Genomic DNA, 13,587 nt, shown 5'->3' with positions numbered 1-13,587 from the left:
TTCTCTGGTGCAGTAGTGCGAACCGTGCCACAGAAGCCTCATTTTAATACATTAGCTTGTCTTTAGCGAGCACTGTTTCCAGAACTTACTCCCTCACGGAACAGGTCTACAAAAGCTTGAACCTGGCGGCCTCAACTCCGAGGGGGTAATGAAGGTGACCGATCACTCCAGGGTCTTCACTGTTCAGGGTGCATCGGAGAAGATGTGGGGGCCTCAGATAATTTCAACTGAGGGCTAGGCTTCTGTCACTCAATCTCAGGAGGAGGGGTCGTTAGCAAGTCTGACTTTTCATTCACTTCAGAGCCTCCAGGGGCTCTGGAGGCTGGCATGAAGACATCACTTTCTGTGTCTTCCTTGCTGGCCTTGTGTCCAAATCGCCACTGAGGGAGTGACCGTCTTTAGTTGGAGCTGGAAAGTGGGTGGGAGAAGGTGAATACTGAGGGTCAGCACTGGAGACTATTGAGGTTATTGGTTGGGGTCCCATGAGTGGCCAAGCTGCAAGGGAAAAGTGGGGTTCTCAGAGGGGGTTGCATCCGCCTCATGAGGAATGGAGGCCCTCTCACTTGGGGAAGCACAACTGAACTGTGATAAGAACCCCACATTCAGGCACCCCACATTAAGCTAAGGGGTTAATCTCTATTCCATTTGTCATGGGAAGTTTATCTGTCAAGAATTAGTGTACAGCTGTGAAATGAAAAAAATGAGAGTGCCCTCTAGATTTGTACTTGCCAAGCTAATTGCAGGCTTCACTCTAATCATCTATGAATTGTCTGCCATAAGAGGCAGTCATCTGTCTGATATGCTAGTTTACCTTCATTGACAAGTCAATTGTGCTGAGGAAATCTGCACAGCTATAGTTCACTGTTACTGATTGGAGTCCGAAGCATTGAACCAAAATGCTCATACAAGAGTTAACATCAAACAGGATACACTGATGTGAACCGCAATGCAAGGCCTCATCGTGAAGTCTATCATCACTCACTCTGTTATAGGTCATGATCGGGGTATCTTTAAGGTGCCCTGTGAGGAAGCAGACGTGGGTCCCATGCATCCCCCTAATAACTACCATAAGGTTTGGTGGTTGGGAGGCAGGGGTTCGGTAAATGACAGGAGAAATGTTCCAGTGAGACTCTCAATGGTCCAGGCGCCTAATCCTGATGGAATTGAGAGGGACAGTTATGGGATATACCAGTGGAGAGGCACTCACTAAGGGGTAAGCGCATAGATGGAGGTCCCAGAGGAGTTGAGAACTGAGGGGTAGGACTTTCTCAGGAATCCTCACCACTCACTTTGGCTTTCTTCTCTTTACAGTGCATACTTCTGGAGAACCATGGAGCCTGTTGAGCTGCCCTTTCTAATACTTGCAATAGAGCAGCAGCAGGGACACGTCCTGGCAGCAGCACGCAACCAGGACCAGAACCCACCCTGCTGAGGAGAGGGAGGCTGGAATCATTGCTGTACCGGTAGCAGCATCGCAGAGGGAACTGCCCGGTTTGAGACAGTACCTTCAAAGGATCTTCCGATGTGTCCCTGAGGAATGGTGGCCTGCCTTTTCCATGTCCAGCAAGAGCTGGCACCACATGGAATGGGAGGACACCCACCACCTGAGGCCCTTAAAGTGACAACCGCTCTGAATGTCTGTGCGAGTGGCTCATTTCCGGACTGCACTGGTGTTCTGTGAGACATATTCCAATCAGGCACGTTTGGAATTAAGGAGCTTATGCGAAAGCCCACATGTATAACCACTTAGACCGGGACCTGGAGAACCATGATACCTGGGACATGGGCTAGGCCCATTTAACTAGCATGCCCCAAGTGCTGGGTATGATGGACTGCACCCACGTAGCCCTGCAGTCTCCATGGCATCAGGCTGCACCACTTATGAGCCGCAAGCGATTCCACTCCCTCAACATCCAGATCAAATCATGCAGGTGTGTTCCCGTTTCCCGGGAAGTGTCCATGATAGTTACATCTTGAAGTTCTCACAGATCCCAGATGTTTTTGAGGGAGAGCAGCGTCTTGAGGGATGGCCCCTTGGGGACAAGATGTATCCAATGAGGAGGTGGCTGATGCCACCAGTGCGAAGGCCACAAACTGAGGCAGACACTCTACAACGGAGCTTTTGCTTCAACACGCGTTCATTCCATTTTTCTCACCGGACACTATGCCAATTTCTGGTAAGTTTCCGCCCACAATCTCTCAAAAAGCCATATTCTTGGGGGGGAATATTTTTATTAAAATTTTTAAACAATATTAATACAAAATCTACTAAAACACAGAATAACAATTAAACAGTAAAGGTACAAAACCGTCTTGACTCTGCCTGATTCCCCTGAATTTTTCCAAGTGCCCTACTATGACATCTTTAATTATAGCTCCTAACATTTTCCCGACAACAAATGTTGAGCTAGCTGGTTTGTAGTTTCTTACTTTTTGTCTCAGGGACACGTCCACTGTCCCTGGCTCCTTCACGTGCAAGAAGTGTGTTCAGTTGCAGCTCTTGTTAGACCGCTTGACGGCTCTGGAGCTGCGGATGGACTCACTTTGGAGCATCCGCGATGCTGAGGAGGTCGTGGATAGCACGTTTAGCGAGTTGGTCACACCGCAGGTGAAGGTTACTGAGGGAGATAGAAAATGGGTGACCAAAAGAAAGAGCAAGAGTAGGAAGGCAGTGCAGGTGTCCCCTGCGGTCATCTCCCTGCAAAACAGATATACCGCTTTGGATACTGTTGAGGGAGATGGCTCACCAGGGAAGGCAGCAGCAGCCAGGTTCATGGCACCGTGGCTGGCTCTGCTGCACAGCAGGGCAGGAAGAAAAATGGCAGGGCTATAGTGATAGGGGACTCGATCGTAAGGGGAATAGACCGGCGGTTCTGTGGACGCAATCGAGACTCCAGGATGGTATGTTGCCTCCCTGGTGCAAGGGTCAAGGATGTCTCGGAGCGGCTGCAGGACATTCTAGGGGGGGGAGGGTGAACAGCCAGCTGTCGTGGTGCACATAGGCACCAACGATATAGGTAAAAAACGGGATGAGGTCCTACAAGCGGAATTCAGGGAGTTAGGAGTTAAACTAAAAAGTAGGACCTCAAAGGTAATAATCTCAGGATTGCTACCAGTGCCACGAGCTAGTCAGAGTAGGAATGTCAGGATAGATAGGATGAATGCGTGGCTCGAGAGATGGTGCAAGAGGGAGGGATTCAAATTCCTGGGGCATTGGGACCGGTTCTGGGGGAGGTGGGACCAGTACAAACCGGACGGTCTGCACTTGGGCAGGACTGGAACCGATGTCCTAGGGGGGGTGTTTTCTAGAGCTGTTGGAGAGGGTTTAAACTAATGTGGCAGGGGGATGGGAACCAATGCTGGAAGTTGGAAGGTAGTAAAACAGGGACAGAAACAAAAGGAAGTAAGGGGAAAAGTGCAAGGCAGAGAAGACATAGTCAGAAATCCATAAGGGCGACAGTACAAGGTACAGTGACTGAGGGGAGCACAGTGAATAGGCCCAGTAATAACAAAAGGAATAAAACTGGAGATGTTAAGATTCAAAACAGAGGTAAAAAAACCAACATAAGTGTACTTTACCTGAATGCTCGTAGTATTCGGAATAAAGTAAATGAGTTGGTGGCACAAATCATCGTGAAGGACTATGATTTAGTGGCCATTACGGAAACATGGTTAAAGGATGGTCACGACTGGGAGTTAAATATCCGAGGGTATCAAACTATTTGGAAGGACAGAGTGGATGGTAAGGGAGGTGGTGTTGCTCTGTTATTTAAGGATGACATCCGGGCAATAGTAAGGGATGACATCGGTGCTATGGAGGATAAGGTTGAATCCATTTGGGTGGAAATCAGGAATAGTAAGGCGAAAAAGTCACTGATAGGAGTAGTCTATCGGCCACCAAATAGTAACGAGATGGTGGGGCAGGCAATAAACAAAGAAATAACTGATGCATGTAGAAATGGTACAGCAGTTATCATGGGGGATTTTAATCTACATGTCGATTGGTTTAACCAGGTCGGTCAAGGCAACCGTGAGGAGGAGTTTATAGAATGTATCCGCGATAGTTTCCTAGAACAGTATGTAATGGAACCTACGAGGGAACAAGCGGTCCTAGATCTTGTCCTGTGTAATGAGACAGGATTGATTCATGATCTCATAGTTAGGAATCCTCTCGGAAGGAGCGATCACAATATGGTGGAATTTAAAATACAGATGGAGGGTGAGAAAGTAAAATCAAATACTAGTGTTTTGTGTTTAAACAAAGGAGATTACAAGGGGATGAGAGAAGAACTAGCTAAGGTAGACTGGGAGCTAAGACTTTATGGTGGAACAGTTGAGGAACAGTGGAGAACCTTCCAAGCGATTTTTCACAGTGCTCAGCAAAGGTTTATACCAACAAAAAGGAAGGACAGAAGAAAGAGGGAAAATCGACCGTGGATATCTAAGGAAATAAGGGAGAGTATCAAATTGAAGGAAAAAGCATATAAAGTGGCAAAGATTGCTGGGAGATTAGAGGACTGGGAAATCTTTAGGGGGCAACAGAAAGCTACTAAAAAAGCTATAAAGAAGAGTAAAATAGAGTATGAGAGTAAACTTGCTCAGAATATAAAAACAGACAGTAAAAGTTTTTACAAATATATAAGACAAAAAAGAGTGGCTAAGGTAAATATTGGTCCTTTAGAGGATGAGAAGGGAGTTTTAATAATGGGAAATGAGGAAATGGCTGAGGAACTGAACAGATTTTTTGGGTCGGTCTTCACAGTGGAAGACACAAATAACATGCCAGTGACTGATAGAAATGAGGCTATGACAGGTGAGGACCTTGAGACGATTGTTATCACTAAGGAGGGAGTGATGGGCAAGCTAATGGGGCTAAAGGTAGACAAGTCTCCTGGCCCTGATGGAATGCATCCCAGAGTGCTAAAAGAGATGGCTAGGGAAATTGCAGATGCACTGGTGATAATTTACCGAAATTCACTAGACTCTGGGGTGGTCCCGGTGGATTGGAAATTAGCAAACGTGACGCCACTGTTTAAAAAAGGAGGTAGGCAGAAAGCAGGAAATTATAGGCCAGTGAGTTTAACTTCGGTAATAGGGAAGATGCTGGAATCTATCATCAAGGAAGAAATTGCGAGGCATCTGGATAGAAATTGTCCCATTGGGCAGACGCAGCATGGGTTCGTAAAAGGCAGGTCGTGCCTAACTAATTTAGTGGAATTTTTTGAGGACATTACCAGTGCAGTAGATAACGGGGAGCCGATGGACGTGGTATATCTGGATTTCCAGAAAGCCTTTGACAAGGTGCCACACAAAAGGTTGCTGCATAAGATAAAGATGCATGGCATTAAGGGTAAAGTAGTAGCATGGATAGAGGATTGGTTAATTAATAGAAAGCAAAGAGTTGGGATAAATGGGTGTTTCTCTGGTTGGCAATCAGTAGCTAGTGGTGTCCCTCAGGGATCCGTGTTGGGCCCACAATTGTTCACAATTTACATTGATGATTTGGAGTTGGGGACCAAGGGCAATGTGTCCAAGTTTGCAGATGACACTAAGATGAGTGGTAAAGCGAAAAGTGCAGAGGATACTGGAAGTCTGCAGAGGGATTTGGATAGGTTAAGTGAATGGGCTCGGGTCTGGCAGATGGAATACAATGTTGACAAATGTGAGGTTATCCATTTTGGTAGGAATAACAGCAAACGGGATTATTATTTAAACGATAAAATATTAAAGCATGCCGCTGTTCAGAGAGACTTGGGTGTGCTAGTGCATGAGTCACAGAAGGTTGGTTTACAAGTGCAACAGGTGATTAAGAAGGCAAATGGAATTTTGTCCTTCATTGCTAGAGGGATGGAGTTTAAGACTAGGGAGGTTATGTTGCAATTGTATAAGGTGTTAGTGCGGCCACACCTGGAGTATTGTGTTCAGTTTTGGTCTCCTTACTTGAGAAAGGATGTACTGGCGCTGGAGGGTGTGCAGAGGAGATTCACTAGGTTAATCCCAGAGCTGAAGGGGTTGGATTATGAGGAGAGGTTGAGTAGACTGGGACTGTACTCATTGGAATTTAGAAGGATGAGGGGGGATCTTATAGAAACATTTAAAATTATGAAGGGAATAGATAGGATAGATGCGGGCAGGTTGTTTCCACTGGCGGGTGACAGCAGAACTAGGGGGCATAGCCTCAAAATAAGGGGAAGTAGATTTAGAACTGAGTTTAGGAGGAACTTCTTCACCCAAAGGGTTGTGAATCTATGGAATTCCTTACCCAGTGAAGCAGTTGAGGCTCCTTCATTACATGTTTTTAAGGTAAAGATAGATAGTTTTTTGAAGAATAAAGGGATTAAGGGTTATGGTGTTCGGGCCGGAAAGTGGAGCTGAGTCCACAAAAGATCAGCCATGATCTCATTGAATGGCGGAGCAGGCTCGAGGGGCCAGATGGCCTACTCCTGCTCCTAGTTCTTATGTTCTTATGTTCTTATGTTCTTATGTCTCCCTCCTTGAATAAGGGAGTTACATTTGCTATTTTCCAATCTAATTGGATCAGCCCCAAATCCATTCTAGATAATGAAAACCAACTCATCAACTGTCTCAGGACCCGAGAATGAAGTCCATCAGGACTGGGGGCTTGTCTGCTCACAGCTCGATAATTAATTCCCCAGACATAAATCTTTATAGGGACAAGGCTCACTTTTTAAAACTCTTTTTAAAAAAAAAAATCTATAGAAACTCTTGCTATCTAGCTCGCTTTCTTTTGTACTCTAATTTTCTTTTTCTTTATTAATCTGTTGGTCATTCTTTGGGGTTTATTATATTCTGTCCACCCAACTTTGCACAATTATATACTTTTTCTTTAAGTTTGATACTATCTTCAACTTTTTATTTAACCACAGATGGTTTGTCCGTCCATTGAATTTTTCTTTCTTTCAGAATGTATTTATTCTGTGTATTTTGAAATATCCCCTTAAATAACCGCCACGGCATCACTATTGACCTATCTCTTTGCCAATTCACTTTAGCTCGGTCTGCTTTCATGCTGTCTTACTTGTCCTTATGTAAGTTTACAATACTAGTCTTGGACCCACCCTCTCTCCCTCATACAGGATGTAAAATTCAATCATTTTATGATCGGTGTCACCTTTGGGCACCTTCATTACAGGTCATTAATTATCTATCTCATTGCACAATACCACGTCTGGTATAGTCTGCTCTCTGATTCTACTGCTTTTTTTAATTGCATGAGGCAGAAAAAAATCAACATGCTTTATTTTCACATTGAAGCACCAGATAGTCATGTGACAGGAAAGTGTGATATGTTTCTTACATATCTGCACACATATTGAAGTACACATCTCCAAATAAATAATGAACTATGATTTCTGAAATGCACAACTGGTTGGTCAATACCTGAAAGAAGGATAGGCCAGACCATAAGAACGATTTATTTTCAGTCACCTGTTTCAAAGATCAAAATGTTCTTTCTTTTCACCATCTTTTTTAAAAAGCAATGTGTTAAAAATGATAAGGGCGCTGAGGACCCGGGTTCGATCCCAGCCCCGGTCATTGTCTGAGTGGAGTTTGCACATTGTTCCCGTGTCTGTGTGGGTTTCGCCCCCACAACACAAAGATGTGCAGGTTAGGTGGATTAGCCATGCTAAACTGCCCCTTAATTGTAAAAACATATAATTGGGAACTCTAAATGTATATGTCAAAAACGATAATGAGAGTAATTTTCCTTCTCATTATACAGCTACGAACTCCACAACCCATTTTCCAATATTGCAAGTGAGTCTGTTAATTGTTCATTTATTTGTCTGAGTTCAGCCAAAATATCTTCCTTTAAATTCTCTAAATGATCATAAATAAGTTCACACTTACTTAATGAGGTGTAATAAGTGACAGAACAAACTGACTGTGAAACTCAGATTCAATGCTGCTGCAAAAACAGAAGGAACCTAAAAATATGAGCATTTTCCACATTGTGAATATTTAACAAAGAACAATATAGCACAGGAACAGGCCCTTCAGCCCTCCAAGCCTGTACCGGTCCATAACAGTTTCGAAAATGTGCTCATCTTCAAATTTAGTGCCAAGCATCATCCTACTCCAAAAGTCTTTCACACCTTTCAATTTCAATTTCTGGGATAGATTGTTCACTAGTATCCATGACAAACTCACTGACTCCCACAGTTGCCTCGACTACAGCCCTTCACGCCCCACATTCTGGGAGGTCTCCATTCTTCCATTTCCTTCCCGCTGCTGCATCTGTTCTGATGATGTCACTTTCCAAAATGGTGCTGTTGACATGCCTTAATTCTCCCGTAATCGTGGTTGCGCACAAACTGTGGTCGACAGGGTCTCAATCATGTCTGACCCATCTCCTGCACCTCTGCTCTCACCCCCTCTCCTCCCTCCCAGAACCAGTATAGGGTCACCCTTACCCTCCCTTTTCACCCTACCAGCCTCCACATTCAAAGAAACATCCTCTGCCAGTTCCGCCAACTCCAGTATGATGCCCCCACCAAACACATCTTCCCCTCACTCCCCCTGTCAGCATGTTACAGGGACCGTTCCCTCCGGGACACCCTGGTCCACTCCTCCATCAGCCCAAACACCTCACCCTCTTCCCACGGCATCTTCCCATGCAATTGTAGAAGGTGTAACACCTGCCCCTTTACCTGCTCCTTGTTGACCATCTCTTGCCCTAAACACGGTTTTCAAGTGAGGCAGCGCTTCATGTGCACCTCCTTCAATCTGGTCTATTGTATTTGCTGCTCCCAGTGCGGTCTACACTACATTGGAGAGACTAAACGCAGACTGGGTGACCACTTTGCAGAACACCTTTGGTCCATCTGTAAGCAGGACCTGACCTTCCTGTTGCTTTCCATTTCAACTCATCATCCTGCTCTCATGTCCAAATGTCCATCCTTTGCCTGCTTCAATGTTCTTTTGAAGCCCAGCGCAAACTGGAGGAACAGCACCTCATCTTCCGATGAGGCACATTACAGCCTTCCGAACTTAACATTGAGTACAACAACTTCAGACTGAACTCTCTCCTCCATCTTTACCCCATTTTTGTTTCTATCAATTTATTTTCATTTCTTCCATTGAACTGTTTTTCCCTCACCATTGTTCCCCCTCCTCTCACTCTACTTGGGCCAACTGTTCCTAGTTGTCCTTTGACACACTGCTCCCTTTGTTCTGCCATTCACACATTTTAACCTCTTTATGTGCCACGATTGTAATGATATGTATTTGTGTATATAACTAAAGGGTTAATTATAACATCTAGGTGTAACACTACCACTAGAGGGCACAACTAGATCCACCTATAAGTATCAGCTCCTGGAGGATCTTGGTCTCTTTCAACCCAGGAGTGTTTAGTAAGCAGTAGTGTATGATTGATAGCTCTCAGTATAGTTAGTATTTATAGTTGTGAATCAGTTAATTCAATGATATTTAATTTTCTTGATTTCTAGAGATAGTTCTGTAGAGTGTCGAGGTCAGATATATTCAATTGTTACTTTAAATAAATTAGTTTGCTTAAGTTGAAGACTCGTGGTTTCTTCAGGATCACACTATCAGACCTTCTGGATATACAGCAACAAGTAATGGTACATATTACTGAACCCAGTAATATAACTGTTAGCACCTGTCTTAGCCCTAATCATCCCCATTTAGATTCCTTTTGTCTTCTGTCTTCAACATCTTTGTCAATCTCCACCTGTCACTAGCCCACTATCCGTCTCACCCCTCCACCTCCCGCCACTACAGTATAAATCTGACCCCATTTCCAGTTCCCTCCAGCTTTGACAAAGAGTCATCCACACTCAAAACGTTAGCTCCCTTCTCTCTCCACAGTTGCTGTCAGACCTGCTGAGATTGTCCAGTATTTTCTATTTCTATTCACACCTATTCAGGTTGCGGTTAGTAGAGAAGCTCGCCATTGACCTTGGAGTAATTCTTGATAAGAGGTCAAGCGAACCCTGACAACAATTTCCCCTCAATCGCTGTGCAGAGCTGATCCCACTGAATTCAGTGTTGATTACTGGGCACTCACAGCATGCAGCTGGACTGCTGTCATTAGGCTGAGAGATAACCAATCATATTAAAGGATTTTCACAGATGTGCACAGACCCCCGTCCCAGTCCCCAACCAACAAACAAAAATCAATAAAATAAATTCACTTCCAATTTTTTTTACATTGAGCAATGATTGGACATTCATATGGGGTGAAGGTCGACAGTAAAATATTCTGAAAGACCTTTTTTTTAAGCTATCTCAAAAATTTAGTTTAAAGAATCTACTAGTTAATCATTTAACAGCACTCCATGATTCTAAAATCACTTTCTTCAGGGCCAGCTCTGTTTGTTCATCAAATTTTATGAATCACATCATCGTTAAATTATCAGTTACACTTGATTGAAGAGTTTAAGAGCTTTCAGACGGTGATCTGGGGGGAGCAGCAAAGTTGAAATTCCAGTTGATTTGACTGATTGCCGGCTCGGGGAGGGTGCACAATGTAGTTTGCATCGGAGCTCTGAGTGACAGAGCGCAACTTCAGGATTTCCACGTTAATCTCTACACCATGCCCGACAACCTGAAATTGTAGTCAGCTTCAGAGGGGTCATGACAGAGAAAGCCGACAGTTCACTGTCAACATATGCACTCTCACCCTAGCAAAATCTGGGCCAATACCTTACATAATATTGAGTCTCACATATTAGACACATCAAAGAACAGAAATATGTGCATGTTAATAGGAAGAGGAATTAAAAGTACATTTTCATATACTTATGATTGGTCATTCTAAATGCCATCTGTAGCCTCCCCCAGTGACATATTTCACCAGCCATCCAACAGTCCCCAGGGTATCACTGATTGGTAACATCCTCGCTCCAAGCACTAGCACCTAATAGACTATATCACCGTCTGAATAGGGGACCGCAAAGAAGTCTGCATCACCTGCGCCATGACCGGAGCTAACATCAGCTAGACTGACCACCGACTAATCCGCTTCACCATCTCCATCACCCTGGCCCCAAATGGGCACAGGCAGGAAAGACGGTGCTGCAGGAGACTCAATGTTATTGGCCTCAAAGACCCTGGGAAGAAAGATTTACTCAGTCAGCGCCATACAGCTAACCTGGCGACGACCAATGAGCCAGAGCTGTAGAATGCCCACAGTCCCTGGTCCACCTTAAAAGCCACCATAGTCAGCACATGTGAGGAGAGGCTAGGGCTATCGACCAGGAAACACCAAGACTGGTTCAATGAGATCAATCAGGAGATCCGGGATCTCTTTGACAGTTCCGCACTCATGAGTGCGGCCTCAACCGGGATCTTGGATTCATGTCGCATTACATTCACCCCCCACCATCTGGCCTGGACTTGCAAAATCCTACCGACTGTTCTGGTTTGAGACAATTCACACCTCTTTAACCTGGGATTACCCCCTATCTCTAGACCTGTAATGATTTGATTACCCACAAATGCTCGCATTCCAAGCATTGTCTGGCATCTCTGACTTTGTCTATATAAATATTTCTGGAACATACCTCTCCATTCACCTGAGGAAGGAGCAGTGCTCTGAAAGCTCGTGTTTGAAACAAACCTGCTGGACTTTAACCTGGTGTTGTAAGACTTCTTACTGTGCTCACCCCAGTCCCTCCTGTGTTGGGTCCACAATTGTTTAAAATTTACATAGATTATCTGGAGTTGGGGACCAAGTGTAATATGTCAAAGTTTGCAGAGAACACTAAGATGAGTAGTAAAGCCAAGTGTGCACAGGACACTGAAAGTCTGCAAAGGGATTTGGATAGTTTAAGTGAGTGGGGAAGCGTCTGGCAGATGGAGTACAATGTTGGTAAATGTGAGGTCATCCATTTTGGTAGGAATAACAGCAAAATGGACTATTAGTTAAGTGGTTAAAAAAAATTGTAGCATGCTGCTGTGCAGAGGGACCTGGGTGTTCTTGTGCATGAATTGCAAAAAATTGGTTTGCAGGTGCAGCAAGTAATTAAGAAGGCAAATGGAATTTTATCCTTCATTGCAAGAGGGATGGTGTTTAAAGGCAGGGAGGTTATGTTTCAGCTGTATAGGGTGCTGTTGAGGCCACACCTGAAGTACTGTGTACAGTTTTGGTCATCTTACTTGAGAAAGGATGTACTGGCACAGGAGTGGGTACAGAGGAGATTCACTAGGTTGATTCCGGAGTTGAGAGGATTGGCTTATGAGGAGAGACTAAGTAGACTGGGACTATACTCATTGGAATCTAGAAGAATGAGGAGGGATCTCATAGAAACATATAAAATTATGAAGGGAATAGATAAGATATAAGCAGGGAGGTTGTTTCCACTGGCAGGTACAACTATAACTAAGGGCATAGCCTAAAAATAAGGGGGAGCAGATTTAGGACTGAGTTGAGGAGGAACTTCTTCACCCAAAGTGTCGTGAATCTGTGGAATTCCCTTCCTGGTGAAGCAGTTGAGGCTACCTCATTAAATGTTTTTATGGCACAGGTAGATAGATTTTTGAAAAGTAAAGGAATAAAAGCTTATGGTGAGCGGACGGGTAAGTGGAGCCGAGTCCACAAAAAGATCAGCCGTGATCTTATTGAGTGGCGGAGCAGGCTCTAGTGGCCTGGTGGCCTTTTCTGCTCCTTGTTCTTATCTTCTTAAGACAAGAAATCCACAAGGATTCACTCTGTTTGTATAATTGAATGCATTGTTGGATAAAGATATTCATTAGAAGATTTTTGTGGCAGGCTTTTAATATTGAATATTAGCCAAAGGGCTGTGTTATTGAATGGAATACTGTGTAGAGTTTTGATCTTTTTTTTAAGGAAGGATATAATTGCATTAGCAGTTCAGAGAAGGTCCACTGGACTGATATCTGGGGTGGAGGTTATCTTACGAGAAAAGACTGGACAGGCTGGTCCTGCATCCATTGGAGTTTAGGAGAATGAGAGGTGATCTTACTAAAACATATAAGATCCTGAGGGGATTTCATAGAGTTAATGCTGAAAGGATGCTCCCTGTTGTGGGAGAGACTAGACCCAGAGGGCACAATTTAAAAATAAGGAGTCTCCCATTTAAGACAGAGAGACACCGGGGAGCAGCAGGAGATATAAAAGTCTGAGAACATGTACGAACAGACTCAAAAACAGCTTCTTCCCCGCTGTTACCAGACTTCCAAACGACCCTCTTATGGACTGACCTCATTAACACTACGCCCCTGTATGCTTCACCCAATGCTGGTGTTACGTAGTTACATTGTGTACCTTGTGTTGTCCTATTATGTATTTTCTTGGCATTTTCTTTTATTTCCTTTTCTTTTCATGTACTTAATGATCTGTTGAGCTGCTCGCAGAAAAATACTTTTCACCGTACCTCGGTACACGTGACAATAAACAAAATCCAATGTGAGAAGATTTTTTTTTTCTCTCAGAGTTGGGAGTTTTTGGAACTCTCTTCCTCAGAGAGCAGTAGAGGTGGGGTCATGAAATATTTTTAAGGTCGAGGTAGATAAATTCTTGACTAATAAGGGAGCGGTGTGTAACTGTGAGTAGGCAGACTGTGAGTTGAGGCCACA

The sequence above is a fragment of the Scyliorhinus canicula genome, chromosome 14 (genome assembly GCF_902713615.1).
Source record: "Scyliorhinus canicula chromosome 14, sScyCan1.1, whole genome shotgun sequence".
In the NCBI taxonomy this organism is placed as follows: domain Eukaryota; kingdom Metazoa; phylum Chordata; class Chondrichthyes; order Carcharhiniformes; family Scyliorhinidae; genus Scyliorhinus; species Scyliorhinus canicula.
This window is presented reverse-complemented; position numbering follows the sequence as displayed.